The sequence below is a fragment of the Triticum dicoccoides genome, chromosome 4B (assembly GCF_002162155.2).
Source record: "Triticum dicoccoides isolate Atlit2015 ecotype Zavitan chromosome 4B, WEW_v2.0, whole genome shotgun sequence".
Classification (NCBI taxonomy): Eukaryota; Viridiplantae; Streptophyta; class Magnoliopsida; order Poales; family Poaceae; genus Triticum; species Triticum dicoccoides.
The window spans coordinates 90945759-90955693 of record NC_041387.1 but is presented as its reverse complement, the minus strand read 5'-3'; positions in this window follow the sequence as shown (position 1 = coordinate 90955693).

Genomic DNA, 9935 nt, shown 5'->3' with positions numbered 1-9935 from the left:
CCGACCTTGCCATTTTGCGTCATGCTTTACTTCGTGATAAAACTTTCAGTTTAGGCGCTATGGTTGCTAAACGGTTGAGTTTAAACCGTATGAAGGGTACTATCTTTGGAGGTATCTATGCTTCTCTTCTTGCTAAATATTTTAAGATACCCATTAGATACTATGAAAAAGAAGAGAAGTTGCTGCCCACTATTTACTTAGATTATAAGAGTATGGTAGCGCATGATTTTCTTTGCTATGATAAGGAAAAGAGACTCATTTATAACCTGATATTTGACGAGGATAATTTTCAGATTGTTACATTGCCTGCACCTACTTTGTTCGATCTTCATTCAGGCCGATACTTTGTTTTGCCCGTGGATATTCACGCATATTGGAGGAGGACACGATCCCCAGATCCGGAGCCAGAGCCATCACCTGATCCATATCAGGAATCTATTTATCAGTGGGATCCGCAGGAACTCGCTAACCAGTGGAACCCCCAGGAACCTCCTCAGTACACCGAAGAGGGCTACTTTGATCCATGGGCTTAGACCAACTTAGGCCAAAAGCCTAAGCTTGGGAGAGTACATATTTCTCACCGACATTACATTCATGTTCACACACTCATTCTAGTTGTCGGTGTTCATACTTTTTTATTGTACTATCCATGCTAGTTTATTTTCTTTTCCTGCTTTCTTCTTCTGTGTTTGAAAAACTTTGAGAAAAACTAAAAAAAATTAGTTGTAGCTTCTAGCTAGTTTACTTTCCATGCTTTGTAGTAGTACTATTAAAGAAAATCCAAAAACATTTCTCGTTCTTCTTTTGCTTGTTGGGAGCTTTCTCGTGTAAATATTTTTTCTCGTTCTTGCTTTACTTTCTTTAAAAAAACAAAAACTCCAAAAATATTTCAGTGTGTTTCTTTGAAATTCCTTTCTTTTCTTTGGGGGTCGAGAGGTGAAGATCACGATGAAAATGTTGACTGGCTCTCATATGCATTATTGTTGATCTAACAAAGAGCCCATATTACCTTGTCTTCTCCTTTGAATAAATGTTTGCAGATTCCAGCTTAGTCCAATGCACGTGCACCATTATTATTATCCACACCATTCGGTCGTGCAAGTGAAAGGAAATAATAACGACATATGATGAAATGATTGAGATGAGGAAAATCTTATATGAACTCGACCTATCTTGTTTTTGTAAATATGATTAGTTCATCGTTCCTAATTCATCTTATTATGAATGAAACATGTTTGCAATGACATTTAGAGATTATAGTTACTCATGCCATGCTTAATTAGCTGGTAGTTTATAATGGTTTACCTTGCATGCCAACATGCTATTAAAATGGTTGTGATGTAGTATGATAGGATGGTATCCTCCTTTGAATGATTCAAGTGGCTTGACTTGGCACATGTTCACGCATGTAGTTGAAACAAAATCAACATAGCCTCCACGATATTTATGTTCATGGTGATTTATATCCTACTCATGCTTGCACTCAGTGTTGGTTAATCTTAATGCATGTTTCTGACTATTGTCCCTCTCTAGTTGGTCGCTTCCCAGTCTCTTTCTAGCCTTCACTTGTACTAAGCGGGAATACTGCTTGTGCATCCACTTCCATAAACCCCAAAGTTGTTTCATATGAGTCCATCATACCTACCTATATGCGGTATTTACCTGCCGTTCCAAGTAAATTTGCATGTGCCAAACTCTAAACCTTCAAATGAAGTTCTGTTTTGTATGCTCGAACCGCTCATGTATCAACTAGGGTTGTCTATATCTTCCATGCTAGGTGGGTTATTCTCACGATGAGTGGACTCCGCTCATCATTCACAAGAAAATGGCCGGTAACTGGGATGCCCAGTCCCATGCTCAAAGAAAATCAAAATAATTGAAAAAAAACTCCCCCAGGATTGTTGTTAGTTGGACGGTACCCGTTGTTTCAGACCAGACGTGGAATGTGCTTGTTGGTGGTGGGGGAGTATAAACTTTACCATTCTGTTTGGGAACCGCCTATAATGTATGTAGCATGGAAGACAACGAGATCTCTTGGTTGTTATGTTGACAATGAAAGCATATTATTTATCTCTGTTTCAAAACTCGAGCTCTGGCACCTCTACAAATCCCTGCTTCCTTCTGCGAAGGGCCTATCTATTTATTTTTATGTTGAGTCATCATCCTTTTATAAAAAGCACCAGTTAGAGAGCAAAATTGTCATTTGTATGCGTTGTTATTAATTGATATTGAGTATGACTATGATTGGATCTTTTTCACCATGAATTACAATGTCTAGTCGTTCATTGATCTTCAAGGGTGCTATGCATTTATGTTTTGCGGTCTCAGAAAGGGATAGCGAGATACCATCTTGTTATATCATATCATGATTGTTTTGAGAAAGTGTTGTCATCCGAGATTTATTATTATTACTTGCTAGTTGACACTAGTAGAAAAACACCTAATAGTCCCGGTTCGTAAGGGCCTTTAGTCCCGGTTCATGAACCGGGACTAATGGGCCATTACTAATACCTCCACCCATTAGTCCCGGTTCAAACAAGAACCAGGACCAATGTGCCTCCACGTGGCCCTGTGCGCCGAGCCCAGTCAGGGGTCCTTTGGTCCCGGTTGGTGGCACCAACCGGGACCAAAAAGCATCCACGCGTCAGCATTCCATTGGTTGGGGTTTTTGTTATTTTTTTGAAAGGAGGGGGGGGATTGGGGGTTTTGGGGGGTTAATTTACGTGTTTCATATATTGTGTTAGCTAGCTAATTAATAGAGAGAAGTGTCCTCTCTTATGTCCGTGCTTGGTCGACTCTACGTACTATATATACATAAGTGATCGAGAGAACCATTCAGTACAGAAGTTCATGCATACCGAGAGAAGTGATCGATCAACCTCTCTCCTTCTCCGAGAGATTGGTCGAACAACAAGTATCTGACGCTATTTGCTACATACATGCATGTACAATATGTATAAGATCTCTTATAATTACAATCCCCTAGCAATTTAAATCAATTTCCACATGGTATTCTCCGGCTTTATTGATGACGTGGTCAAGAAAGAATCCCGCCAATTCCTCTTGAATTGCTTTCATGCGATCTGGTTCTAGGAGTTCATTCCGCATCTGCCACGTCTAATTTGAAGAAGGGGGTTAATTAATACATATATATGAATGAAACTCAACAGAAATGATGGTGTAATAAAATGAAATTGTGAATATTATTGCTTACGCACTTCATATTGTCTTTGAGAGTAGCCCCGCTTGTTTTTCAAAGTCGCGTTGTGGATGAACTCGCACACATAGTATCCACAGAAATCATTCCCTTATTCCTGCCACAAGCACTTTACGAGAAATAGAAGTCAATCAAACTGATAATGAAGCATTATAAATGGCATTGATGAAAGTATAGCTATAGAATCAACGGGAGATGCGCGCAACTAGCTAGCCAGTAGTACTTACTTTCGGGTATGTATATCGTAGCTCCTTCGGTAGTCCCGGAGCTTCTGCGATGAACTGTTTCCAAACCCTTCAAGACAAAGAAAATAATTATTATTACTTGAGATATCAGGAAATGAACAAAAAGTTGCCGATATGGTGCGATAATGATCGATTGAACTTACTTGCTGAGCATTTCAGTCATGTCCGCATAGGATTTGGGATCTTTCCGTCTCGAGTCTAAGACGGTTACTAGTCCACGCTCAAGCTTAATCTCCTGAAGAATATAGTGGTACCTGCGCACGCATGCATAACTCATCAATTACATTACTATAACCTCGCTTGAGTAATAAGGGAAATCGAATATGCACACGACAGTAACACTCACTTGCCGTTGTCAGGAAAGAGTACGGTATCTTTGTTTTGATTTTTTATCAATGATTGTAGCACGTTGTCCTCGGCCTCTTTGATGTCCTTTTTAACCAGAAATTCATCTATGATATTTGTGTTAATGAACCCAATATCATAAATTTCTTGTTTTTTGCACTCGACGATCTTCAATCTGCATAATATATTGAGGATAATTAATTATAAATACATGAAATGAAAGAGCCGAGCTATATATAGAGACTTAATGATAGAAATAGTACTTACAGACAGTAGCAAAAGACCATTAGTTTATCGAGGGCCTTTTGATTGAAGAACGCGAAGAACTCATCAAATGGAACAGTCAACAGATCATTTGCAACGAGATCGTGCTCCTCTTTAATATGCAGATACAAAGCATTCTTACCCTCAGACTCTCTGCGGGTTTCCATGTACCAATTATGGAATCTTCGCATCATTGTTGTCAGAGATTTTTCATCTTTGACGAGAGGCTTCCCGTACTCGTATCTGTGTTCGTCCACCTCCAAGAAATCAGGAAGTGCATCGTCAGGCAGGTAATCGTCAAGATTGCCATAACCGGCCACCGTCCCCGGAGCATTAGACACATTGAGCGGGGGGCACGATTGCTGTGCTTGTTCGCCGAGCTAGGCAATTTTTTCCCCTTTGCTCGTTCTTTTGACCTTTTAGCACTGACAGTAGTTCCCGACCGCTGGGCTTGGAGATATGTCTGTTCAGTAATGCGCTCATAGTTGGTTCTCGGTGGAGACTTTGGTGGTTTCCTCAGGGCATCGATAGTGCACTTTGCTTTCACCGGATCTACCTTCTCCTCCGGAGGTGGATGTCTCTTTGCTTTCACCCCTTCAAAGAACTCCTTTACGTGGGTCCGCACAATCGTATCGTTTTCCTCCTAGGACCTCTTGTACGGTAACTTCTCTAGAGGCTTGAGAGATGATGGACCATATTTGTATTGCCTCCCGCCTTTGGTTGTGCTGCTAGACGCCGGAGCAGACGGAGCGGCTGCGGCATCTGTCTTCTTTCGTGCTTGCTTATGAGGCGGAGGAGAAGGAGTACGACGCGCCGGAGCAGCCGGGGTGGTGGCGGGTCTCTTCCGCCCTTGCTGGCGAGGCGGAGAAGGAGGATGCTGCTGGCTGCTCGGGAGCGCCGGTGCAGGTGGAGAAGGAGGCGGAGTGCCGCCATGTACCGGAGAAGGAGGCGGAGTACCGCCACACGTGCCCTGATCATCACTCGCCGAAGGAGGAGGCGGTGGAGGAGGCGGAGTGCCCTGACTCGCCGGAGCAGGAGGAGGAGGCGGAGGCGTCCAGTTCAGAAGGTTGATGAGCTCCTTCTTCCATAGGCATGGAGTCTTCAGAGCAGAACCCAGTCTAGTCTCCCCTTCACCGGTAGGATGGTCAAGCACGAGGTCCTCAAATCCCTCCGTTATTTCATCCACCATCAGTTTAGCATATCCTTTTGGAATCGGCTGGCAGTGATAAGTTGTGTCGGGTCCACTAGGATAAACTTGGCCAACAGCCGCCTTGACCTTCAAATTCATCCATCGCGCCATAATGTGGCAATTTTGAGACTCCGTGATACCATCCACGGGATAGCTGGCAGGAGCCGTCAAGACATGCTCCGGCTGAAGCAGCTCGGTGGAAGCCATGCTGCTTCTCCGCTGAGATGGCTGGGTAGCTTCGGGGGAAGCTTCGGCAGGTCGTTTGCTGTGATCTGCTGCTTCTCGTTCCTCTTCTCGATCCTCTAGCCCCATTACCCTTTCATCCAGCGCCTGCAGTTGGTCCTGCTCCAGTTTCTTCCTCCTCTCGTGGGTTTTGTAACCCCCTGCGTCCGGAAAACCAACCTTCCACGGAATGGAGCCTGGTGTGCCTCGTGTCCGTCCAGGGTGCTCAGGATTCCCAAGGGCCATTGTGAGCTCGTCCTTCTCCCTGTTTGGAAGGAACGTCCCTCGCTGCGCTGCATCGATATAGTGTCGAAGGTTCTTAACTGGTATTTCCAGTTGCTCGTCCGTCCACTGGCAAAACCCTGTTACAGGGTCCAAGGTTCCGCCAGACCCGAAGAACCAAGTCCAGCAACGGTCTGGCCATCTCATTGTCTCTGGTTCGATCCTTTTTTCAACCAGATCATTCTCAGCCTTGGACCACTTAGGCTGGGCTTGCAGGTAGCCACCTGACCCCGTGCGATGGTGAAGCGTCTTCTTTGCAGCATTTTTCTTGTTTGTCTCCGACATCTTCTTACTCTTTTCCGATGTCTTGTGGGCCACAAATGCGGGCCAGTGATCTTTGATCTTCTCATATTTCCCGATGAATTCTGGTGTCTTTTTATTTTTGACAAACTGCTTCAGCTCTTTCCTCCACCTCCTCATTAGGGTTGCCATCTTCTTAAGAGCACAAGACTTGATTAACTCCTCTTTAACTGGCTTCTCCGGATCCTCCTTTGGCGGTAGGGTGAAATTTGCCTTCAGCTCAGTCCAAAGATATTCCATCTGCATATCATTGACATAAGACACCTCAGGGTCTTCCTCCTTAGGCTTATACTATTGCTGAATGCTGATCGGGATCTTCTCCCTAACAAGAACCCCGCACTGAGCAGAAAATGACTTCCTTGTCCGGATGGGTTCAATCGGTTCACCGTTGGGCGCGATTTCTATGATCTCAAACTTTTCATCCGAGCTCAACTTTTTCTTCGGGTCTCGTCTCCTTACCGAAGTTGTGCTCGATCCGGAGGGCTAGAAATTATAAGGAAGAAAGACGAGAGTAATTAATAGGTGTACATATACCAAAACAATGGAAGCATCAATTAACTAGTCAGCACGGGCTTAACTAATATATATATACCTGGCCGGGCTCGGTTCGGTCACCAGAGCAGTCAGCATGGTCTCCTTCTTGTACCTCCATTGTGTCATCGGAGCCATCATGAACATAGTCCTGTTCTTGTACCGGCATTAATGGGCCGAAGCCATCATGAACATAACCCTCTTCTTCACCCTATTCTTCCAGTTGACCAACGGTGTCGAGGAGAAATGACGCAACTTCATCCCTTCCATTTGCGATTATGTCCCTCAATATCGCTTCTGTTTCTTCGTCTCGGTAGTGCTCCATAGTTTCTGCAAATATTTACAACATGTCAATTATTATTCAAACATGGTACAGATGGATATATATATACATACATATATATATATATATATATATATATATATATATATATATATATATATATAGGAAAATGGGTTAGTACTCCTAGGAGTACATACTCCCAACCCCACCACAACTCACTGTGCGCGCTACCAGGTCGGGGATGCATACCCATTTAACCATTGTGCAATTAAATACATCATTAACTAATAACCGACTAAATCTCATTGCATAGATCAGGTTTGGTTTAAAAAAATCTTCCATTAAAATAGGATCTGGGTGTGTGCATTGCCCATATATAGGCAGCGACTCACAACATGGTTATTCTCGCTGGAGCCATCTTCGTTGGCCGCCGGCCGCCGGCCACCAATGTCTACGTCAAGATCAACGAGCTAATAATTTCTTCCACATAGTTAAGTGCACGTACTGTTCTTGTTAATTCATGCATTCATATATTCCTACTCTTGCTTGTTACAGGTCGCTCAGTGTTGAAGTCGGGCGGTCGACCGCTACACGGCAAAGATGAGATGCCGCAGCGGCGGGTCAGCGGCGACAGAGGCTTGATGAAACATACGAGCCAAGTCGCCGGCAACCTGTGGTCTTCACATCTATCCAGTGCGTGCCGTGCAACATGTGCGTCAGCGGCGGCAAGGCGTCGACGATTATTTCATCCCGGATGGTGAAACAGTGCAGTTCTCCATTTCCATGGTTCACGACAACTGATGAATACAAACATTGGTCCTGTAATACTCTAGTTATTAGTTTAGCCATGAGACCAGAGAGTCCACTCTCTAAGGTATTTTTTATATCATTCAACGTCCGAGGTATATCAACCCTGCTACACATCAGTTTGGTACTATGCGTGCCGTGTATCGTATCCTCTTGATTCTTGAACGTAGACTAGCGATGTAAATACCATACAGATCAGCATCTATATCCTTCTAATTTTCTCCCTACCAAAATCACGCAATCTGAGTCCGATGTGGACTGAAACCGATTTGATGTTCAACTCTGTACGTGCATGCTTCCTTCAATATAAAGGTTGTATGATGAAAATAAATGCATACTTCTACTGACGATGCATTAAAAGTATGTTTTCTGAACATATATACTCTATTCTCCAGGTTGTATCTTAGATATAATATATTCCTTCTGCAAGGAATTTTTTTCAGTGTACTACTCCAAACATTCAGAAGGTAGTATATACTTATTCATGAATAATGTTGTCTATACTCTTTTTTTAGGTGAAATGTTGTATATACTCTATCATGGAAAATGAAGTACATACCTACAAATAATGTGGTATATAGTAATATACTCTATCATAAAAAGGACAGTACATACCCTTTTTTTAGATGAGTTTATACTCCTTAAAACAGATAATACCTATTCCTTATAAAAGTGTAGACATACCAGTTAAAATGTCAGTATATACTCCACGCAAAAACAGTATATATGCCTTTCAAAATAAATTGTGTATGTACTCTTTCAATAAAAGTTCAGTATATACTCCTTTGAAAGATCAGTGTGTACTCCGTCAAAGAAATCAGTATATACTTCTTGTATATGAAGTTTATACTCTTAAAAAAAGTCAGTATATACTCCATCAGAAAATGTGGCAGTAAGCGGTAATTTCATGCTCTTATTTCGTTTCAGATATACCTAGTCGTTCTTTCATTGTGGGTGTAATTCCTAACACATGGTTCATATGTATGCCATATAGTCATTTTTACCAATGCAAAAAAACAAGGTATATGCAAAACATGGCGTCCAGGATGAGCTTCCATTTTTTTAAACTTAAGCCACCGCTTGCATGCCCTTTTTATAGGTAGTAGTTATGCATGCTTAAGCTAGTTAGTTTGCTTCTTGTACGGGCATGCTCAACAGATATCCATCTAGCTACCTTATCCACTTAGGGAGTACATACTTCTGGGAGTATAAAAAAGGAGTCATATATATATATATATATTAGTGGCAAACGTAGAACTAGCCAGCTAATCACAATAAGGAATCATGTTAGTGGCCTCGACGCTGCTTCTCTAGGGTTTGGGGTCGCCTCGACACAACAACGCTTCAAAGGTTTGGGGTGGCCTTGACGACAACACTCTTTTAACTTGGTAAATTTGGATGGCCTTGAGAGAGTTAATTTGTCGGGTAGGGGCGCGGCGGGAGGGGGTAGGAGACCAACATCGTTTTCTCTCTAGGGTTTGGGTGTCCTCGAGAGTTTTGGTCGAGCGAGAGGGCCGAGGGGGGGTATATATATCGACCGCCCCTCATGTCGAAGTTATCTAGAGGGGGTTATATCGACAACGACGCGACAACGACGAGAAAGGAAAATAATTAAGGAAAAGGAAGAAAAGAGGAAGAAGGAAGAAGAAGAAGAAAAAAAGAGGAGAAGAAGAAAGAAATAGAGGAGAAGAAGAAAAAATAGAAACCCTAAACCCTATTTCTATTTTTTCTTCTTCTCCTCTATTCCTTTCTTCTTCTCCTCTTCTTTTTCTTCTTTTTTCCTTTTTTATTTATTTCTCCTCTTCTTCATCTTCTTAGTTTCCTTTTTCCTCTCATTCTTTTTCTTCTTCTTTCTTCCTTCTTCCTTTCTTCCTCTTTTCTTCCTTTTCCTTATTTTACTTTAAATTTCTCCTCTACACTAACCTAAAATGCACTAACCTAAAATCGACATCTACTAACAACCTAAATAAAAAATTAATACATATATGAAAAAACATATATAAACAAAAAAAATGCTATGAACATTATATTCATACATACATATATATATAGCCACATCCATTCATCATATATATAGCTACCACACACATATATACATTATATATATGAAAAAGATGCAATGAACAAAAAAATACACTTATGAAAAAAAATACTATGAACATGTACACATATATATATACACATACAAACACATATACACACAAAAAATGCAAAAAATTGCAGGGGCGGCGGGGCGGCGCGTGGCGGCCG